Source organism: Ahaetulla prasina, chromosome 11 (genome assembly GCF_028640845.1).
Source record: "Ahaetulla prasina isolate Xishuangbanna chromosome 11, ASM2864084v1, whole genome shotgun sequence".
Classification (NCBI taxonomy): Eukaryota; Metazoa; Chordata; class Lepidosauria; order Squamata; family Colubridae; genus Ahaetulla; species Ahaetulla prasina.
Genome location: NC_080549.1, coordinates 14678552 through 14701622, shown reverse-complemented (window position 1 = coordinate 14701622; position 23071 = coordinate 14678552).

Sequence of the window (23071 nt, the reverse complement as noted above, 5' to 3'; positions counted from 1 at the left end):
ACCGCCCTATCTCCCTAGGGACTCAGGGCGGTTTACAGGCAGATAAAAATACATATAGATACAAAATAAAACATCTATTAAAAAACTTATTCCAAATAGCCAAATAATTAAAAATAACAGTATACATAATAAAACCCATTAAAACCAATTTAAATTTAAAATCTACAACAAGCAAACAAGCAACAAGCAAAGCTTTGATCACACTATCCTGATATTTGTTGACTGCACTGTATGAACACCCTGGTATAAGTTTTCATAAATTTTATGAATTGAGCCTTTTTTTTAAAATCAGGGGTGATTGATAACTACCAGTGCTGAACCCTAATAGTTCAGGTAGTCCTCGGTTTATGACCACAATTGAGCCCAAAATTTCTGTAGCTGAGTGAGACGTTTGCAAAGTCAGTTTTGCCCCATTTTACAACTTTTCTTGCCACCGTTGTTGAGTGAATCACTGCAGTTGTTAAGTTAGTCACACGGCTGGTAAGGGAATCTGGCTTCCCCGTTGACTTCGCTTGTCAGAAGGTCGCAAAATGTGATCATATGAGTCTGGTCATAAATATGAGTTAGTCGCCTAGCATCTGAATTTGGATCACAGGCAGGCTGCAATGGTGGTAAAGTGCGAAGAACAGTCATAAGTCACTTATTTTCAGTGTTGCTGTCACTTTGAATGAACCGTTGTAAGTTGAATTTGTATCTGTATTTTTTTCAACAATGCGAGCAAGGTGGGTTTGTTTAGATCTGGAAAACAATTGAGAGGCGAAAGGGGTAATTTACGCCTCTTCTTAATATCTTGCAGAGTGGAAATTCCTTTTTTACAGCATTTACTCTTTGTAGACCTATAGCAGACTTGCCTTCACTTACCCTGCATGAAAAGATAGTTTTCATAAGCCTCTACTTCAATTTCTCATCACAAGAGGGAGCACGTTGCCTTCTCATTGTTGAGCTTTCCAGCCTGTGTATCTTGAACAATATGATGTGAAACTTAAGTCAAGTTAGAAAAGTTTTCAAATCTCTCCGAACCAAAAAAACAACAACAACGAACTCCTAACAGCATATTTGTACAGTTGTTCTGAAAATCTCTGCCCGTGTCATCTTCGACTTATGACCAGTCACTAAGCAACCATTCAAATTTACGACAGACTTCCCCAAAGGTACTTATTACTCAATTCTGAGATATCTACCCCACCTGTGATCATATATATTTTTATGTTTTTACTTCTGGCTGTACACCGCCCTGAGTCCTTCGGGAGAAGGGCGGTATAAAAATTCAATAAATAAATAAATAAATATGATCACATTTTGGGTGCTCCCCAACTGTTTCCATGTGTATGGGCATTTGTAGCATCCCACAGCCATGGTGATTTGTGATGGTTTTGTCCCAAACCATGTTTAATTCTGGTTCCTGACAAAACGAAACGTTGGTTGTGAACAATAGGTTCACTGAACAACCACTTAACAAAACAGGTTGTAAAATCAGGTCAGTCACTTAATGACTTTACAACCCTCACAGCTTATGACTGCAATGGGCAACACACCCAATATATCCAACCTAGTAGAATGGACAAATGCCATCAAGGAGACCTGGTCCCACAATCCTGTGCAATGGAGTAGAACAGAACAGAACAGAACAGAACAGAACATAAAATAGAATAGAACAGAACAGAACAGAACAGAACAGAACAGAATAGAATAGAATAGAATAGAATAGAATAGAATAGAATAGAATTCTTTATTGGCCAAGTGCGATTGGACACACGAGGCATTTGTCTTCGGTGTATAAGCTCTCAGTGTACATAAAAAAATACATTCATTGAGAATCATAAGAAACAACACTTGGTGATAGTCAGAGGATACTAAGTAAGCAATCAAAATCATACTAGGAAACTAAATAAAACAATATCGTCGTAAAGATACAAGCAACAAGGTTATAGCCATAAGTAGAAAAGGAAATAGGTAATAGGAAGGATAAGAATAATAGTGATACAGTTTTAGTAAATAGTTTGATAGTGTTGTGGGATTTAGTTGTTTAGCGGAGTGATGGCATTTGGGGAAAAACTGTCCTCGTGTCTAGTTGTTTTGGTGTGCAATGCTCTATAATGTTGTTTTGAGGGTAGAAGTTGAAACAATTTATGTCCAGGATGTGAGAGGTCTGTAGATGTTTTCACAGCCCTCTTTTTGACTCATATGCAGGTCCTCAATGGAAGGCAAGTTGGTAGCCATTGTTTTTTCTGCAGTTCTAATTATCCTCTGAAGTCCGTGTCTGTCTTGTTGGGTTGCAGAACCAAACCAGACAGTTATAGAAGTGCAGATGACAGACTCAATAATTCCTCTGTAGAACTGAATCAGCAGCTCCTTGGGCAGTTTGAGCTTTCTGAGTTGGCGCAGAAAGAACATTCTTTGTTGTGCTTTTATGATGACGTTTCTGATGTTAAGTGTCTATTTTAAGTCTTGAGATATGCTAGAACCTAGAAACTTAAAGGGAAGACCCTAAAGGTGATAGCCTGCACCTTGAATGGTTTCCCAAAAGTAACTGAATGGGATATTCTTATCTCTGGTGCTCATGTTTAGTAAACTATTACATATTTGAAAAGTAGTTTACGGTTTCATACTATACATAGTACCCTTCCATATTTCACTTTCTACGGATGCTAAGGTTTGATTGCACCCACCTATCCATGCACACATGCAATCATTCTTAGCTTTCACAGATTCGATATTTTGCCTTTTAAAAAACGGGCTACTGTGATATATTTTCCTTTGAATTTTTATTTGCTGATGCAGCTGGTTGATTGATTTTATCTCCTCTGGGATAAACCCCAGGGAATGTTCTCCGTAAAAAAGGCAGGACTTTCAGTGGTGACACAGTTATCGATCAACAGAGATCCACCCGGATCTTTCTTTGCTGGCCAGGCAACCTTTAATATCCAAAGCCAGCTATTCAACAATGCGGATTCAGCCAATGCCTTTGTTGCCTTACCTTTGGCAACATGACTGCTACAGAATTAGCAAACCGGTTTGTTTTTTAAAAAATTTTTTTGCTTTATTTTGTTTCAGTGTAAAGGTAAAGGTTCTCCTCGCACATATGTGCTAGTTGTTCCCGACTCTAGGGGACAGTGTTCATCTCCGTTTCAAAACCAAAGAGCCAGCACTGTCCAAAGACGTATCCGTGGTCATGTGGCCGGCATGACTCAACGCCAAAGGCGCATGGAACGCTGTTACCTTCCCACCAAAGGTGGTCTCTATTTTCCTACCTGCATTTTTTATGTGCTTTCGAACTGCTAGGTTGGCAGAAGCTGGGACAAGTAACGGGAGCTCACCCCGTTACGCGGCACTAGGGATTCGAACCGCCGAACTGCTGACCTTTCCGATCGACAAGCTAAGCGTCTTGGCCATTGATGTTTCAATGTACTTCATGCCAACTGCTTTGTTTGTCCAACAGAGAGGTAAGATATATATTCTATTTCCTTTTGTGTGTGTGTGCGTGTGTGTGTGTGTGCTTTCCATGTGTAGCCTGAAACAGGACAATGGACCGCAGATGTTGGTTCACGAAAGGTAGAAGGTGCTGGAAGTGATGCAAAGCAACTGTAGCAAAGGAAATAGTCTACGGGAATCAAACGCCTTCTTTTCTCTCTCTCTCTTTCTTCCTGCTTGCCTCCATTTTTCGCAGCTGCTGGGGGTCAGTTGTCAACCCTTTAAAAAAAAAACAGAAAAACAGCATAGCAAGAGACTTGCCTGGCTGAGTCTGGCAGGAGAAGATCCGTCGTGGTGATGTCAGCAGAAGCGTATTTTTAACCTGCGTTCAAGCGAACAGGAAACGGCCCCAAGAAACGACATCAAAGCTTGGACAATGCAGATCCTGCCTGGATTTTCCCAGAACAACAACAACAACAATTATTGAAACAAAGTACAAAAAAAATAATAATTCCTGTCTCTGCAGGCTGTTCTTTGGAAGAAAAAAAAAAGTATAAAGGAATTGGAAACAGGAAGCTCCAGCTAAATAAAGACTGTGCTCTCTTCCCTTTTCCAGGTCTTGTGCTGGGAATCGGGAAGACTACGCATCAGCTCTTGAAAAGGGGGGGTCCAGCTGGAGTCGGGAGTGGGATGGGGTGGGAGGGTTACTCATTCTATTTGCAGCTGCCTTAGAAGCCAGCGCCTTGTAGCCAACCTTTATGGAGAAAAGAATGGGATTTCATCAGATGATACAACAGACTTGTTACATTTGAGGAATATCCGTGACTTCCAAGTGAGATCCTCCTCAAGACAAGAGCCAAGTTGAACAACACGTAGAGGTTACATCTGGGGTGAGCAATAGGGACGTGCCAATCGGGAAAGGAAAATGTGTCACTCCAAAGGGGACGCAGATTTTCATCTGATCTGCACATGCTGATGTAGAGATGGAAATTTGCAGCAAGTGACTCAAGTTGAAATGGATGTGTCTCACTGCTTGGGGAAGACAAGGGGGGGACTCACGCAACCACATAATTTATTGTTGGCAGATGACACCAATAGCCGACACTCCAGAAGATAGGCTCAAGATACAGAAGGATCTTGACAGATTTAAACATTGGGCGCTATCTAACAAAATGAAATTCAACAGTGAAAAAAGTAAGGTTCTACATTTAAGCAAAAAAACAAACAAACCAAAATGCAAGGTACAGTATATGTGGTACCTCGCTCAATAGTAGTAACTGTGAGAGGGATCTTGGAGTCCTGGTGGATAACCATTTAGATATGAGCCAGCAGTGTGCAGCAGCTGCCAAAAAAGCCAACACAGTTCTAGGCTCCATAAACAAAGGGATAGAATCAAGATCACGTGAAGTGTTAATACCACTTTATAATGCCTTGGTAAGGCCACACTTGGAATATTGCATTCATTTTTGGTTGCCACGATGTAAGAAAGATGTTGAGACTCTAGAAAGAGTGCAGAGAAGAGCAACAAAGAGGATTAGGGGACTGGAGGCTAAAACACATGAAGAAAAGTTGCAGGAACTGGGTATGTCTAGTTTAATGAAAAGAAGGACTAGGGGAGACATGATAGCTGTGTTCCAATATCTCAGGAGTTGCCACAAAGAAGAGGGAGTCAAACTATTCTCCAAAGGAACTGAGGGTAGAACAAGAAGCAATGGGTGGAAAGTAATCAAGGAGAGAAGCAACTTAGAACTAAGGAGAAATTTCCTGACAATTAGAACAATTAATCAGTGGAACAATTTGCCTGCAGAAGTTGCAAATGCTCCAACACTGGAAATTTTTAAGAAAATGTTGGATAACCATTTGTCTGAAGTGGCGTAGGATTTCCTGCCTGGGCAGGGGGTTGGACTAGAAGGCCTCCAAGGTCCCTTCCAACTCTGTTGTTATTATTATTATTATTGTTATAGCTGTCGATGGCCATCGAGTCCTTCTAATGAATTCTTTAAACCTGACTTGCCATGGTGGCCACTGTAAATAAAAAAACTCCCTCAAAGAGGTTGAGAAGGGCCCCCTTTAAATGAGAGCTACCCTCTATAAAGTGGACATATGGACACTCTAATCAAATGTCGTGGTTAACAACTCATTTTTCTATTGTATCCCACATTCCTCCAAAATCCACTTTCTTACTCCTGGCCCAGTAACTTTCTTCTTCAATCTTCTTCAAGCGAACCTCACAGCCATCTGTGTGTGACTAGAAAATACGTTGTATAGATTTGTCATGTTCCTGTTGTCTCTGCCTTTCGTACAACATACCTTAACTTTAAAAAGCTCTGGAGGAGGAATCATATCGTGATCATTGTTGACCAACTCCTTCTGTAGTCATGAACAGTTGCAGAAACCTGTCCCCAATCAAATGGAGAAGTCTATGCTTGTGTTCTGACCTAGGCTTCCTGAGACAGTAAAACGCACACGATTAGTCCCAAACACCCTCTCTTTATTTCAACGGCTGTGAATTCTGTTCATGTGCAGCCTGTGATGAGTCACAAATAGTTTGTAAAGAGTCCGACAGAAGTCTGTCACAGCCCTTCGGAATAAGGCTGATAAGCACCCACCTTTATCTCCCTTGGCACGCTGCCAAAGACCTAATTGGCAATTAGCTTTGCAAAGCCACACGGAGCACAGAGTCAAAACGGAGCTTCAGAATTTAAACCGACCAGCACAAACAAAGTTGCTTCCTGCAAAGGCTCATGTGCCTTTGCTCCTCATTTATGTCCTATGGGACCAATCATCTCCAAGCCTTACTCCTGAGTCACCCCTTTTGTCTTAATTGTTCTTGCCTTCTCCACATGTGCGCACTGGGAACAGGCTCCCGCTGTTCCTCTGCCTCACTGACATCAGACTCAAGACTCCAGAGTTAGCACATAACACCCAGATGGCCCTAGCCCCATCTCTGCCTCCAATGCAGAGCCCTCATCCCAGCCTCCCCCAGACTCCAGGACTCACCCATGTTCCTCCCCAGCCTCCTCATTATCCAACTCTGCTGCTAGCTCTGCAGGCTGCCAGTGCACCACAACAGCTTGTGAACCTCCATGTTGTCTGATGGTGGTAGCCTATGACAGTGTTTCTCAACCTTGGCAGCCAAGATGTGTAGACTTCAGCTTCCAGAATCCCACAGCCAGCATGGGAGTTGACTTCTGGGAGTTGAAGTCCATATATCTTAAAGTCACCAATGTTGAAAAATAATGGTCCAGGACAAGTTGATGCTATCCATCGATGTTAGCTTAAAACTCCTGGACTCTTAGGAGTTTTTGCCCAACACAGTTGAGGAAAGCTGGTATGGAAAATAATTTCTGAAGGAGGCATCGAAAGCAAACAATCAACTACAGTAATAGCAAGAATAGCTATGAGTCTACTCTGGAACACATTTGTACCGACCTCTTTAACCTAGGAGGATCAACACATATGAGCTTGCTGCCTCCTTTTCAGTCCACTTCTGTAGGGAAAGTGGCTCCTGAGGGCAGCTTCTCTTATGCCAAGCTGCGTCACTCTCAGAGAGAGAAAAACATGGATAGGACATTGTTTCTTCTCTTCATTCGAATCAGTGTTTCTTTCCTTGTAGGAAGAAGTAGCAGATCAGGCAGGAGCACCAAGAAAGCTGGACAGTAAGCTGAGGGTTCTGGAATATTATCACCAAGGCTTTCAATGGTACAGTGGCCTTGGCAAGTGCGAGACAATGCTGGAGCCCATCGCCAACCCTGATTCGGTGCTTGCAATCTGAGAAAGAGTGCAGAGAAGAGCAACAAAGATGATTAGGGGACTGGAGGCTAAAACATATGAAGAACGGTTGCAGGATCTGGGTATGTCTAGTTTAATGAAAAGAAGGACTAGGGAGACATGATAGCAGTGTTCCAGTATCTCAGGGGCTGCCACAGAGAAGTGGGAGTTGGGCTGTTCTCCAAAGCACCTGAGGGTAGAACAAGAAGCAATGGGTGGAAACTGATCAAGGAAAGAAGCAACTTAGAACTAAGGAGAAATTTCCTGACAGTTAGAACAATTTATAAGTGGAATGACTTGCCTGCAGAAGTTGTAAATGCTCCAACATTGGAAATTTTTAAGAAAATGTTGGATAACCATCTGTCTGAGATGATGTAGGATTTCCTGCCTGGGCAGGGGGCTGGACTAGAAGGCCTCCAAGGTCCCTTCCAACTCTGTTGTTATTATTATTATTATAAAGATGAACTGTGCCAGAAGCTGCAATACCCATCAAAGATCTTCATGGCATTTTGCGTGAATGACCTTTTTTCCCAGGGAGTGAATGAAGGCAGAAAGCTTATGAATGAACGAAAGGATGAATGCAGGAGTTGAAGTTGGAATCGTTCAATGAGAAGTGGCCATCGTCCCCAGCAACCAACCCAAGTAAGGGAGAACCAATGAGCAGAACCACCAGCAACATTTCTAGGCTATCAGATCATCCCTGCCACAAACGGCAGCCTGCTTTGCATTTCACTCCGATTGCAATCCGAAAAGAGGAGGGTTAAATGCAGAGAAACAGATGGCATTCCCCAGTGAATAAGCTTTGCTTTGGGACTCTGTGGCTGCTGACTCGAATATGCTAGGAATGCATACTGAGATTTCCTGTTGTGTTTTCCCCACGCTGATGAGGTCAGATCATTTTAGTTCCTTGGCAATGATCCAAGCCCTGGGCCGCAGCACCTAGTTCCCCTGACCGTCAGGACCTCTTGGGAATTCTCCAGCTGGACATTGACTCTTGGGGTCCAGGGAAGACTCTTCAAATCCCTAGGAGAAGACAGGAGGGAGACAGTCTGCTCTGTAGACTGAGGGGGCCTCTGTAGGCTGTATCAGGGGCCGTGATAACTCAGGCTGTAAGGAGCCTGTTATTAGAACACAGCAGCCTGCAGTTACTGCAGGTTCAAGCCCGGCCCAAGGTTGACTCAGCCTTCCATCCTTTATAAGGTAGGTAAAATGAGGATCCAGATTGTTGGGGGGGCAATGAGTTGACTTTGTAAAATATACAAATAGAATGAGACTATTGCCTTATACACTGTAAGCCGCCCTGAGTCTTCGGAGAAGGGCGGGATATAAATGTAAATAAATTTTAAAAAAATGTAGCTCCTCCAATTTATTTATTTATTTATTTATTTATTTATTTATTTATTTATTTATTTATTTATTTATTTATTTATTTATTTATTTAGTCACACAGTATATATAAGCATAAGCATGAAATAACTATACAATATATAAGCAAAGATATAGGTGTGAGTATGTAATAACTATATTAATTGGATATAACGAAAGGAAACAATAGGACAGGGACGGCAGGCACGTTTGTGCTCTTATGCACACCCCTTACAGACCTCTTAGGAATGGGATGAGGTCAAGAGTAGACAGTTTTTGGTTGAAGCTTTGGGGATTTTGGGAAGAGACCACAGAGTCAGGTAGTGTATTCCAAGCATTAACAACTCTGTTACTGAAGACATATTTTCTGCCATCAAGATTGGAGCGGTTAACATTAAGCTTAAATCTATTGTGTGCTGGTGTATTGTTGCAACTGAAGCTGAAGTAGTCTTCGACAGGAAGGACTTTGTAATAGATGATTTTATGAGTTAAACTCAGGTCATGTCGAAGGCGGCGTAGTTCTAAATTTTCTAAACCCAGGATTTATCTCAATTATCTCAAAGAACGTGGATTTATTTATTTATTTTATTTATTTTATTTGCATTTATATCCCGCCCTTCTCCGAAGACTCAGGGCGGCTTACACTATGTCAAGCAATAGTCTTCATCCATTTGTATATTATATACAAAGTCAACTTATTGCCCCCAACAATCTGGGTCCTCATTTTACCTACCTTATAAAGGATGGAAGGCTGAGTCAACCTTGGGCCTGGTGGGACTTGAACCTGCAGTAATTGCAAGCAGCTGCTGTTAATAACAGACTGTCTTACCAGTCTGAGCCACCAGAGGCCCCTGGATGTCTTCTAAGGATGTTTCTTTCCTTTGAGATTGTTGGCTGACTTCCCAAGACATCCTTAATCTCATGCCTGAATTCACCCATTTTCTGCCTTCACCTAGTGTTAAACCAATTAGGCTGTGTTCTCACAACGTGCTTCCCCCTACCGCCACACAAACAAGCAAAAATCCTATTCAAATTAAGATCAAAGCTTTGGAAATGGAACCATTGAACTATCGCACAGACCCGATTAAGAATATTGTGCGAATGTCATTAATGGGCGATATGGAATCATTCTTAGTATGAGAACCAAAAACAACAACAACAACTGCAGTTCTACAATTTTGGCCAATTGTGGCCAGTTCTACAATTCACAATTTTGGCCAATTGTGTTACGTTCTTGAGGTCTACAGCTACGAAATCCTATCATAACCCACTGATGGACCCTGCCTAGGAATGACTGGACTTGTTGTGCAAATAAAGAAGGTGTCTGTTCTGTCCCCCCCACCTCAGTCCGGGAGACTCGTGAACTGACTCAGTTAGCCAGCAATTTAGTCCACAGCAGCTATCAGCTCTGGCAGCAAACCAGCGATCTTCTGCCAAGGTTTTCCTTATCTTCCCTGATGCCGGCATCATAGAAGCTCGTTACCGGAGCAACCAGGAAGTCAGGAACAAACAGCAATCCAGGCCAAATGCTCAGTCAAATAGTTCAGCTCAAGTTTTCTCCAGTCAGTTTGTTTTGTCCGTCATAAAGTAGTAGAGCAGCCCCTCTTGCTTTTATACCCTGTGGGGTATGGCTCCATGACTCAGCACTCTCTAGGCCTGCCCCACCCTTTCTTTTGTTGTTACCGCCTCTCTTGTCTACGAAACCTGGGATCTAACCAGGACTGATTGTCCACAGCTGGGTCTGGAAACATTGCCTGGGCGGAGGGAGATACAGGAGACAGAGGCCTCGTCACCTCCTCCACCTGGCCTGCCTCTGGCTCCTGGAGCTGAGCCAGAGAGGCCGGCCCTGCAGAGGGGAGCCCTGACGGCCCTTCCCTCTCACTCTCTGAGTCACTTTCTGGCAGGGGGCCAGGCCCGGGGGGTGGGCTGGAGCCACAACAGTGTCAAACTAGGAATATAGATTCAACTATTCAGAGAAACAGAAGGATCTTTGAGGCCCAGCCAAAGACATCAAAGATCCTACTGCGTGTCCTACAAAGCAGCCAACATTAGTGTCCCCAGCAGTGTATTGGGGACTCCCATTACCTCAGGAGGAGATTAGCAACAAGGAGAGACTAATAGCCTTTCAGAACCTATCCATGATACTCAAACTGTTGGATCACTTCCTCTGCTGTCTAAATGGGACTGTACCCTCCTTCTTCCACTGTAGCTAAGGAGAAGAGGCTAGATTAGGAATGCAGCAATATTACTCTTTTTGAATAAGGTAAAGGTTCCCTTCACACATATTTGTTAGTCGTTCCCAACTTTAGGGAGCGGTGCTCATCTCTGTTTTTACGTCGAAGAGCCAGCGTTGTCCAAAGACATCTCCGTGGTCATGTGGCCGGCATGACTAAATGCCAAAGGTACACGGAACTCTGTTACTTTCCCACCAAAGGTGGTCCCTATTTTTCTACTTGCATTTTTTATGTGCTTTCAAACTGCTTGGTTGGCAGAAGCTGGGACAAGTAATGGGAGCTCACCCCATTACGCGGCACTAGGGATTCAAACCGCCGAACTGCCAACCTTTCCGATCAACAAGCTCAGCGTCTTAGCCACTGAGCCACCAGGTCCCTGTTTATCCTTTTTGAATAGTCTACCCCTACACTTCTCTCTTATTCTCTTTGTTGCTGGCAATGCTTATGATTTATATTGATATATTGACCATCAATTGTGTTGTAAATGTTGTACCTTGATGAACGTATCTTTTCTTTTATGTACACTGAGAGCATATGCACCAAGACAAATTCCTTGTGTGTCCAATCACACTTGGCCAATAAAAAATTCTATTCTATTCTATTCTATTCTATTCTATTCTATTCTATTCTATTCTATTCTATTCTATTCTATTCTATTCTATTCTATTCTATTTTTGTCACTTGAGATAATTGTCACTCGCTGCTCAGAGATGAGCAACTCTGCAGGAGAAGACAATGATCAAAAGCCACAGAAGCCTGAGCAGATAAAAGAAGCTCCCTACAATTCAGCCCAGGAAGGAAGGATGGAGGGAAGGAAGGAAGGACGGTAGGAAGGAAGGAGGGAGGGAGGGAAGGAGGGAGGAGGGAGGGAGGGAGAGAGGAAGGAGGAGGAGGGAGGAGGAGGAAAGAAGGAAGGAAGGAAGGAAGGAGGGAGGAGGAGGAGGAGGAGGGAGGAGGAGGGAGGGAGGAGGAAGGAAAGAAGGAAGGAAGGAGGAGGGAGGAGAGAGGAAGGAAGGAGGGAGGGAGGGAGGGAGGGAGGGAGGAAGGGAGGAAGGAAGGAAGGAAGGAAGGAAGGAAGGAAGGAAGGAAGGAAGGAAGGAAGGAAGGAAGGAGAACGATTCTCTATGGCCTGACATCTGGTCAATATGCTATAGATGCAGACTCCCTTTAGGCAAGGCTTCTGACTGGCCACAAAAGCAGCTTCCCCCACCCCTCCACCCCGCCGCCTCTTCTCTCTTTCCCTCTCCCTCCCTTCACTCAGGCAATCCATTCCAATCAAGCTAACTCAGAGATGGACGGGCTATTTGCTTAGCCTAACCTCCGCCGGAGAGATCCATTAACCATCCCACAGTTCCTGGAAGGCAGACAGACAATCCCTGACCAATAACAGGAGCAGACAGCTCTAAAGGAAGATGCACTGAATGGGAGGGAAGGAAGAAAGGAGGGGCAGGAAGATGGCAGGATCCAGGCTGTTTGTCTGGACCCCAGGCTGGAGCTTTGCAACAGACATCCTCAGGAGAGGATGCCCAATTTTTCGAGAGCAGTCCCCAGCCTCTCTGGTATCAATGAGCGGGTCGTGGGAGATCACCTGAGATGACACCATGAAACTTATTGAGACAGACAGCTAAAGAAGCTGAGCTAGACACAGCGTCTTCCTGGTTTCCAAAACTAATTCTGTTCAATAAATGTGATCCCAAGTTAAAGGGAAAACCAAAGTTCTTGCAAAGCAGTGGTGAAATCTAAAAATTCCGGTTCTGTGGGCGTGGCTTGGTGAGTATGGTGTGGTTTGGTGGGCGTGGCAGGGGAAGGATACTGCAAAATTCCCACTCCCTCCCCATTCCTGGGGGAAGGATATTGCAAAATCTCCATTCCCACCCCATTCCTGGGGGAAGGATATTGCAAAATCTCCATTCCCACCCCATTCCTGGGGGAAGGATATTGCAAAATCTCCATTCCCACCCCACTCCTGGGGGAAGGATACTGCAAAATCCCCATTCCCTCCCCATTCCTGGGGGAAGGATATTGCAAAATCTCCATTCCCACCCCACTCCAGGGGAAGGATACTGCAAAATTCCCACTCCCTCCCCATTCCTGGGGGAAGGATACTGCAAAATCCCCATTCCCTCCCCACTCCTGGGGGAAGGATATTGCAAAATCCCTGTTCCGTCCCCATTCCTGGGGGAAGGATATTGCAAAATCTCCACTCCCACCCCACTCTGGGGCCAGGCGGAGCTGGTATTTGCTGGTTCTCCGAACTGCTCAAAATTTCCACTTCTCTGAACTGCTCAAAATTTCTGCTACCGGTTCGGCAGAACCTGTCAGAACCTGCTGGATTTCACCCTTGTTGCATAGTGAACACAGATTGCCGGGGTTTGTGCTAAAATGTCATTCATGGGTAGCATCTCCAAATGTCCATTCACCCTAAGACAAACAGCTAATGTTGCTTCCTTCCATCTTTTATTCCCTATCCCTAGAGAATTTCCACTTTGGGCAGCTGAGCATACTTCCAAACAAAGCATGAAGCAGATATCTCAGCCACTCTTTTAATTTCTAAACATAAGGGAGGGGAGAGTTACAAGACAATGAGACCTACAAGATTGTTGTCAGCCCCAACCCCACTCCCGGTAGGTGAGATTAGGAATTTTAGCTCTTTAGGAAGGCTAAATCTATTTCTATTAAAGTGGGCTTTAATAATAGAATTGTTCAAGTCTAATTATGTAGGACATTATCCTTCTTATATGAATTAGTGTGTCTAGGTTTCTTCTGTATAAATTGGTTGTTTTAGACAGAAGATATTTTTCCCTGTCATTTTAGTAACAGGTCTCATTGATCCCCATCAAGGTTATCTCTTCCTTACAGTTTGCATTAAGGCACACAAATATTAAGTTTCCATCTCTTGTCCTGGTTAAGGATGTTAAAGTTCTAGGATCAAAGATCTAAACGTCTTATTATTATTATTATTATTATTATTTATTCGTTTTTTATTCCGCCCTTCTCCCGAAGGACTCAGGGCGGTGTACAGCCAGGGTAAAACAAATGTTACAATATACAATTAAAATACAGATTAAAAAACTTATTATATAGTTGGCCTAAAAACTTTAAAATATGTAAAACTAAAAAACCCTTAAAATTAATAATAAAAATTTAAAACCAATAAAATTTAAGCCAGCCCCGCGCAAATAAATAGATGTGTTTTCAATTCGCGGCGGAAGGTCCGAAGGTCAGGTATTTGGCGTAAACCCGTGGGAAGTTCGTTCCAGAGGGTGGGAGCCCCCACAGAGAAGGATCTTCCCCTGGGGGCCGCCAGCCGACATTGCTTGGCGGACGGCACCCTGAGAAGTCCCTCTCTGTGAGAGCGTACGGGTCGGTGGGAGGCATGAGGTAACAGCAGGCGGTCCCGTAAGTACCCAGGCCCTAAGCCATGGAGCGCTTTAAAGGTAGTGACCAAAACCTTAAAGTTTTGTTGTCAAGTCTGCCATCTTGTCCTAGTTCATATTATCACTGTCCCTAGGAAAATGACTTCCCAGATTCACTTAACCACCGTGTTCCTAACTTAACAACTTTAGTAATTCACTTAACAACTGTGGCAAGAAAAGCTGTAACAAATGTCTCACTTAGCAACAAAAATGTTGGGCTCAGCTGTGGTCATAAATCCAGGACTACCTGTAAATAAATCATTCCTAGTTTACACATCTATTAGAGTTTGCCATGCGTGAGCATTACGTGAGCCTTCCCATCCTTTCTGCTGGTATATACTCATCGCCAATATGGACAGCAATCTTTTCAAAACGGTGTTTGAATAGCTATCATTCCTTTAAAAAAGAAGAAGTCGGAGCTTTTCAGAACAACTCCATCTCCTGATGGGTCTGTCAGCCCCTGCTGGGCCCTACGTGCTCCCACTTGTCCTAAGGATATGATGGACAGCTATCTTCATCCTGAATGACACTTGTGGACTCCAGAAAGTGTGTGAGGGGTTTTGTGGATGACTGATCTGGCCTCCCCCAGGCAAAACTAACAAGAAAAGGCCGTCACCCCTCTTTAATCCACCTTCGGCTCTGCAACTAAGAGGAGTCAGTGAACCTTGTCCTTCTGACCCAAGAAAAGCTAAAGAAACAAGGCAACTAGGAGGCAAGAACGTCAGGGCTCTGCACAGTTGGTCAGCATTTGGTATCCCCCTGCTAGGCCCAGCCGCCCCCCAGGACTCTTGTCTCTTGCATTGTGCCCTCCGAAAGAGGAGGTGGGGGCCCCCCCTGAATATTTCAATCCAATTGGTACCATGACAGAAGGCTTTGTTGGACCCCTGTCACTCTTGCCAAGGTGTCACGGCCTCTGTTGCCAGGGCAACGCAAGGAAACTGAAGGGACCAGGAAAAGGTATATGGCAGAGTAGATGCTTTTAGTGCCTGGGAATTAGCAGTGAACAAGGGGAACCCGTAAAAAAAGCATCACAGCGTAGGAACTTCTGTTCCAGGTCCCCTCTTCTCTCCTTCAAGAATAAGTGAATGTTGATTGCTCAATATTGGAAGAAAGAAGAATTACCTACAATTGAAGAATGGACACTCAAAGTATCAAATCTGGCAGAAATGGCAAAAATCTCTGCTTACTTGAAAGACTATACACAAGAAAAATATATTTTAGAATGGAAAATGTGGATTGATTATATTCAAAATAAGTATCAGATAAAAAAAATATCGAATAGCATATGAGTAAATTTAGGAAATATTTTGTATTAGATATATTTCTGAAGGAGAGGGGAATTGAGAGTGTGTTTAAGTGTGGAGTGACTAGAGATTATAATTTAGGAATTATTTTAGATTATGATTGTTAGTTTTGATACCCTGCATTTTGTTCTAGGAAGTCGGGGTGGGGGGTAAAGGGGAGGGGAATTGGGGAATTGGGGGGTTGAGGGTAGAGATGGAGTGATGGTTAATGTACAGGGATTATTGAAGATGTATAAATATAATTAATGTAGGGTCGGGTCTGCCCAGCTACCATTTTAGAACGGTGGGGAGGGAGAAAAGAGGAGAGAGTAGGAGGTAGGAAAGAGGAGAAGAGGAAGGAAGAGGGGTAGAAGAGGGAGAAGGAAGGTGTAGGGTGGAGGGAGGAGAGGATGTAGATAAGAGAAGGAGAGGAAGGTTTGGAAAGTAAAAGAAGGTAGAAGAGGGAAGAGTGTTAAAAAGGGGGGTGGTGACTGGGCAAGCCCGACTAATTGTATACAACTGTACATTGGATGAGATGTTTGATATGACTGTAAAAATAAAACTTTTTTATGAAAAAAAAAAAAAGAATAAGTGAATGTTGTTGTTCATTTGTTCCTTTGGGATTTCCCCCCACCTCTCCCCAATTCAGAAGGACTCCAGGCAGTGAACAACCAATTTAAAAGGAACAAAATCAAAATATCAGCCTCAGAATACCAAGTAACCAGCAGCAAAGGACTCGACATCCATCTCCCTAAAATGTATTTTAAAACCTTTCTAAGTGTTAGATTTAACTCGCCACGCCCGCCCGTGGGAAAAAACAAGCCTTCAGTGATTTTCAAAAGAGTAACAGGGTCATCGCCATCTGAATTTGGAGAGGGGGAGTGGAGGGTCTTCCATAACTAGTGTCACAACAGAGGGAACAAGCTTCTCTTTGGTCATATAGGTGTTTTGTGTCACTTGAGACAAGGTTGGGCTCTCAGGAACGGATTGCCCTTAAGGTGCTGATGTTAGTGACGATAATTTCTGGGGGGGAAATTGAGGATTCCCTTTTTGAACTGTTGTTGTTGTTGTTGTTGTTGATGATGATGATATATTAGTTCCATTAATATAGGAACCTCTAAAATTGCAATCCTTGGGCTGGGTTCATGCAATGCATTAAACCCTAAGCCATTAAACCCTGAGCAAAACACAATATGTGTTTTTACATTAGATAACAGATTAACAGAGTTGGAAGGGACCTTGTAGGTCATCTAGTCCAACCCCCCCCACCCAAGTACACCCTACACCATTTCTGACAGAGGGCAGCCCAGTCTCTTCTTGAAAGCCTCCAGTGATGAAGCTCCCACAACTTCTGAAGGCAACTTCTGTTCCATGGGTTGACTGTTCTCACTGTCAAAAAATTTCTCCTCCTTTCTAGGTTGAATCTCTCCTTAATCAGTTTCCATCCATTATTCCTTGTCTGGCCTTCAGGTGCTTTGGAGAATAGCTTGACTCCTTCCTCTCTGTGGCAGCCCCTCAAATATTGGAAGGCTGGTATCATGTCTCCCCTGGTCCTTCTCTTCACTAGACTAGCCATGCCCAGTTCCTGCAACCGTTCTTCTTATGTTTTAGCCTCCAGTCACCTAATCATCTTTGTTGCTCTTCTCTGCACTTTTTCTACATCTCAGCGTCTTTTTTTACATTGTGGCAACCAAAAAGAGTGCAGAGAAGAGCAACAAAGATGATTAGGGGACTGGAGGCTAAAACATATGAAGAACAGTTGCAGGAACTCGGTTTGTCTAGTTTAATAAAAAGAAGGACTAGGGGAGACATGATAGCAGTGTTCCAATATCTCAGGGGTTGCCACAAAGAAGAGGGAGTCAAACATTTTCTCCAAAGCACCTGAGGGTAGAACAAGAAGCAATGGGTGGAAACTGATCAAGGAAAGAAGCAACTTAGAACTAAGGAGAAATTTCCTGACAGTTAGAACAATCAATAAGTGGAACGACTTGCCTGCAGAAGTTGTGAATGCTCCAACACTGGAAATTTTAAAGAAAATGTTGGATAACCATCTGTCTGAGATGGTGTAGGGTTTCCTGCCTGGGCAGGGGGTTGGTCCCTTCCAACTCTGTTGTTATATTATATTATATTAAAACTGGATGCAGTATTCCAAGTGTGGTCTTACCAAAGCATGGTAAAGTAGTAATAATTAATCTCTGAGGCTTCTGCTCAGTACACATTTACAAGGCCAAAAATCCCACTGAATGAAAGGAGAATGTTCGGTTCAGCTGCAGCTACCGTTTTGCTGCCCATTCAGGCCTGAATTCATTTTCACCCGCGCAACTTCATCAGCCTCGCCTGGGATGTGATATGGATCTCTCGCCCCGCTACCAGGGATGAAATGGTCCCGGTTCCGACTGGATCACCTGATCTGGTAACAGTGGCAGCGGGTAGTTCAGAGAACCAGTAGCAAAAATCCCTGCCCCCCTCTGCCCCAGCTGAGCCACGCGATCATCAGAGGGTTTTTGGTTTTTGTTTTACTTTTAAAAGCATTTTTTCTTCGGTTGAAAAAATGCTTTTAAAAGCAGGAAAAAAAAGCCTCTGATGATCGCGTGGCTCAGCTGGGATCATCAGAACCCTTTAAAAGCATTTTCAGCCGAAGAGGTTGTAAAAAAAAATATCTTTTAAAAGGCTCCTCTGGCGATCCCAGCTGAGTTGCCTGATCGCCAGAACCCTTTAAAAGCATGTTTTCTACAAGTTCTTCAACCGTTAAAAAGTTTTTAAAAAAAAAAATAGGAAAAGTACATTACCTCCCACCCTCACCAAGCCACGCCCACAGAACCAGTAGTAACAAATTGTATGTTTCATCCCTGCCTGCTACCCTTCCCACCTGCCTCCAAGGTGTTTCAATGCTATGTTGGCTGCAGCGAACAAGACCTAGACTAGAAAACGTGGTATTTATTATTGCACCAACTGCAGTATCGTTTTACCCTCCTTTGCTCAAGCCAACGGCGAGGTGGGCAGCGAAACTCAATGCTGCCAGTCCTATTTAGCAGGCTTTTCAGAGAAACCCGTTCTGGCAATAATTAGCCTGCCCTACTCGATGTGATCCTGCAAGCACTGCCTTGCACCTGCGTCAATAGCAGCCAATATCCCTGTTTCCCTTTGCACCACCTTTGCTGCTACTGTCACTTGATGGCAAAGCTATCTTTGGCTTCCCTGCATTGTTTGCCTCTACCAAATCGCACTCACTCCCTTGGATGTGCTGAAAGAAACGTGGCCACAATTATATTATTAGAAGTTTTTTTTTAATCCCAGCTTTATTACTTTGTAAGCAGGGCTGGGCTGCTGGGGGTTCGCAAGGGTTGGGGAGAACCTCTAGCTAAGATTCTGTGCTGTTTGGAGAACCCCCAAATCTCACTCCTGGCTGGCCCCACCCACCCTGCCCCTCCCCTCCCACGGCAGCCTGTTTTGGATGCAGGTAAGTGCAGAGCGCATGCGGAGGCTTGTGGAGGGTGAAAAACTGGCCTACCGGAAGTTCGGGAAGGGCGGAAATGGACCTGCTTCCGGCCTCCAGAGACCCTCCGGAGCCTGGAGAGGCCTTTTTCGCCCTCCCGGAGGCTCAACAAAAGCCTCCGGAGCCCAGGGAAGGCAAAAATGCCTCCCCCCAACCATGGTGCAGGAGGTCGACATGGCCACGCCCACCCAGCAACCGGGAAGAGAACCCCTTGCTAAAAATTTTGAAGCCCATCCCTGTTTGTAAGTAACTCAAGGCTTACAAACTTTGAGGAACATATAAAATATAAACCTATAGAAGCGTTTTAAAGAGAAAACAAAAACAGGAAGAAAAGTGTCAAAGGCTAGTTAAGGAACAACAAGAGGAAATAACAAATAGAGTAAGGATGCACTAGGAAGAATGAGGAGAGAAAGAGAAGCAATAGGGAGAATTCCCAAAGAGGATGGGTAGATAGATCTTCAGGGCAAATGTTCTCCAGACTCCATCCAGTCCAGAGGTGGGTTTCAACAGGTTCTGACCAGTTCTGGAGAACCGGTAGTAGAAATTCTGACTGGCCCCACCCCCATCTATTCTCAGCTGATTGGGAGGATATGGGGATTTTGCAGTATCCTTCCCCCTGTCACGCCCACCAAGTCACACCCACCAAGAAATGCCATGCCCACCAAGCCACACCCACCGAACCGGTAGTAAAAAAATTTGAAATCCACCACAGAACACCCCTGTCATTATGTGACATTCAGTCAGGACCAACATATGTTTCAAATATCAGCAGGCACGCAACTTGGGTTAACTATTGATATATTTTCCCCGGCTTAATATATTCTAAAGTCATTTCTCTCAATTTGTCCTGCAGATGTATTAGACCAGGGGTCTCCAACCTTGGCAACTTTAAGCTGGCGGACTTCAGCTCCCAGAATGCCCCAGCCAGCTTTGCTGGCTGGGGAATTCTGGGAGTTGAAGTCCGCCAGGCTTAAAGTTGCCAAGGCTGGAGCCCCCTGTATTAGACTGTAGCAAAAGACCAGGCCCACACCTGAAGATTCAATGAAACCAATGTATTGCTAAAAGCCAATATATCGGTATCTTCTCAACTGAAAGCTAATGCACAGCTATCTTCTCAACTAAAAGCTAACGTACAGGTGTCTTCTCAATTAAAGGTCAGCACCTCCTTAGAGGTAAATAAGAGTCCGTAGCATTCAAAAAGGATTGGATTTAGTTCTCTCAAGGCTATGTAGGGGATTCCAGGTAAGGGTGGCTTGGTGGCTAAGATGCTGAGCTTGTCGATTGGAAAGATCGGCAGTTCAGTGGTTCGAATCCCTAGTGCCGCATAACGGCTTAAGCTCCTGTGACTTTTCTCAGCTTCTGCCAACCTAGCAGTTCGAAAGCAGGTAAAAAAAATCCAAGTAGGAAAATAGGGGCCACCTTTGGTGGGAAGGGAACAGCGTTCCGTGCGCCTTTGGCGGTCGAGTCATGCCGGCCACATGACCACGGAGACGTCTTCGGACAGCGCTGGCTCTTCGGCTTTGAAACAGAGATAAGCACTGCCCCCTAGACAGGAATGACTAGCACATATGTGTGAGGGGAACCTTTAGGGATTCCAGACTGATCCCTCTTTTTATTCCACCCCCTCAAGGTTCCTTCTCCTACAGCAGTTTTCCAGTTGCAGACACAACCTGCTGCCGACAGTTACCTCCCATTGTCCGATACGTCCAGTGCGCGCCCACAGGGAGGGTCTTCTTAAGGTGCCGTCGGCTAGTCAATGTCGGCTGGCGGCCCCCAGGGGAAGGGCGTTCTCTGGGGGGGCCCCGGCTTTATGGAATGAGCTGCCGGTGGGTCTCCGTCTCCTCCCTGATCTCCGGACCTTTAAGCGCGAGCTCAAGACTTTCTTTTTTCACCAAGCGGGGCTGGCCTGATTGATTTTAGTATGGGGGTTTTAGTGGGTTTTTATAGGGTTTTACCTAGGTTTTAATTCTGATAAATTTTAGCTAATATTTTAATGTTACAGCGATTGATTCAGTTTTTTAAATTTGATAGTGTATTTTAAATTTTGGGGGATTTTTGTCGTTTTATTGGCTGTACACCGCCCTGAGTCTTCGGAGAAGGGCGGTATAAAAATATGAATAAATAAATAAATAAATAAATAAATAAACCCATCTGGAGACATCTGATTGGGAAGGTTATTCAAGAAAGAGCAAGATGGTCAGTCCGGTCCAGGAAAAAAAAATGAAGTGTTTTCTCCACCTCCTGATTTGTTTAATACATCACACAGTCAACGGCTCACCGCAGGCTTATGTGCTCTGCTCTTTGACCTTCTGGAGGCCAAAAGATCAAGTGATACATACCATTTTTTTTCTCCGCCTCTTAAGTCTTCCTTTTTGGCCCCGATCTTTCAGGGCTCAGCAAAATAGAAGCTTGGATGACCTCCCAGCCTCTTCCCAGAAGGTCAAATGCTATATTTTTATCCTCGAGATTCCAAAAAGTGGATTTTTTTTCCCTGTCCCTCTTTTCTTTTCCTCTGTTTCTTTTTGACATTTCCTCTTCTTTAATTTCCCTATATCATCCAGACGCAGTGCAGTTAGGGGACATAGATACAGATTAAGGAGGCAAATGTGGCTTTGGCCCAAAGAAAACCAGAGGTGTTGTAAGTTTCTTGACAGAACAATGAATCAGCGGAACAGCTTGTCTCCAAAAGTTCTGGGTGCTCCAACACTGGAGGTTTTAAAGAAGAGATTGAGGTCTCCTGCTAGAGCAGGGGGTCGGACTAGACGACCTCCAAGGTCCCTTCCAACTCTATAATTCTGTTAAGCTTTAAAAGATTCATGAAACTTTCTCCAACCTGACATCCTCGGTGTGTGATTAACAGTAACAGAGTTGGAAGGGACCTTGGAGGTCATCTAGTCTTCAATTGAGGACCTGTATACTGCACGAATCAAGAAGAGGGCCGTGAAAATATTTACAGATTCCTCTCATCCAGGACATAAACTGTTTCAACTCCTACCCTCAAAACGACGCTATAGGGCACTGCACACCAGAACAACTAGACACAAGAACAGTTTTTTCCCGAAGGCCATCACTCTGCTAAACAAATAATTCCCTCAACACTGTCAAACTATTTACTGAATCTGCACTACTATTAATCTTCTCATCGTTCCCATCACCAATCTCTTTCCACTTATGACTGTATGACGGTAACTTTGTTGCTGGCAATCCTTATGATTTATATTGATATATTGACCATCATTTGTGTTGTAAATGTTGTACCTTGATGAACATATCTTTTCTTTTATGTACACTGAGAGCATATGCACCAAGACAAATTCCTTGTGTGTCCAATCACACTTGGCCAATAAAAAATTCTATTCTATTCTATTCTATTCTAGTCCAAACCCCTGCTCACGTAGGAGAACTGTACTAGGGATTTGAACCAACGAACTGCCAACCTTTCTGATCAACAAGCTCAGTGTCTTAGCCACTGAGCCACCTAGATGGGCTACAATACCCCACAACTTCTAAAGCTGAACTCATTTTTAGTCCTGGCTCCATCCACCTTTGTAATATGGCCCTTGACCTACTGCAGAAAACTTGGGGGTGGCCCTCAAGTTGACCAAATTTTTAGATCCAAACTTTAAAGTAGCAATATCCCAGTTAAAAAAGCCAAGTCAACCAAGACTTATTTTTCCTATTTGGTGGGCTTCATCTCTTTAGCCTCAACCCTAAATTCCCCCATACCTTAAACAGGGTCTTTATCTGTTCGTGAGTTGAAAGATCCCAGGTCTCTTACTTCTGAGAAATCCCCCTTGCCTTTGAACCTGGTGCTAAAGAAGCTAACCTTCCTAGCCAGAAAAAATGGTATGATTCCATATCTGGGAGGCAGCTGACTTAGGAGCTGCACTTATGGTGTGTGCAGAGCTCAGCTTAGCTGAAGGAAAACAAGCCACCGACCCACCCCTTCTGCTCTTGACTTCCATCAGCTCGGAGACCCCCTTGGAAGGGAGCAGAGATTAGCTCTTCCTCTGAACTTTCAGGTGGGAAACAGCAGAGTTAATAGGTGGCCTGGGGGATCAAATGAAGACAGAAGAAATAACCATGACATGTTGC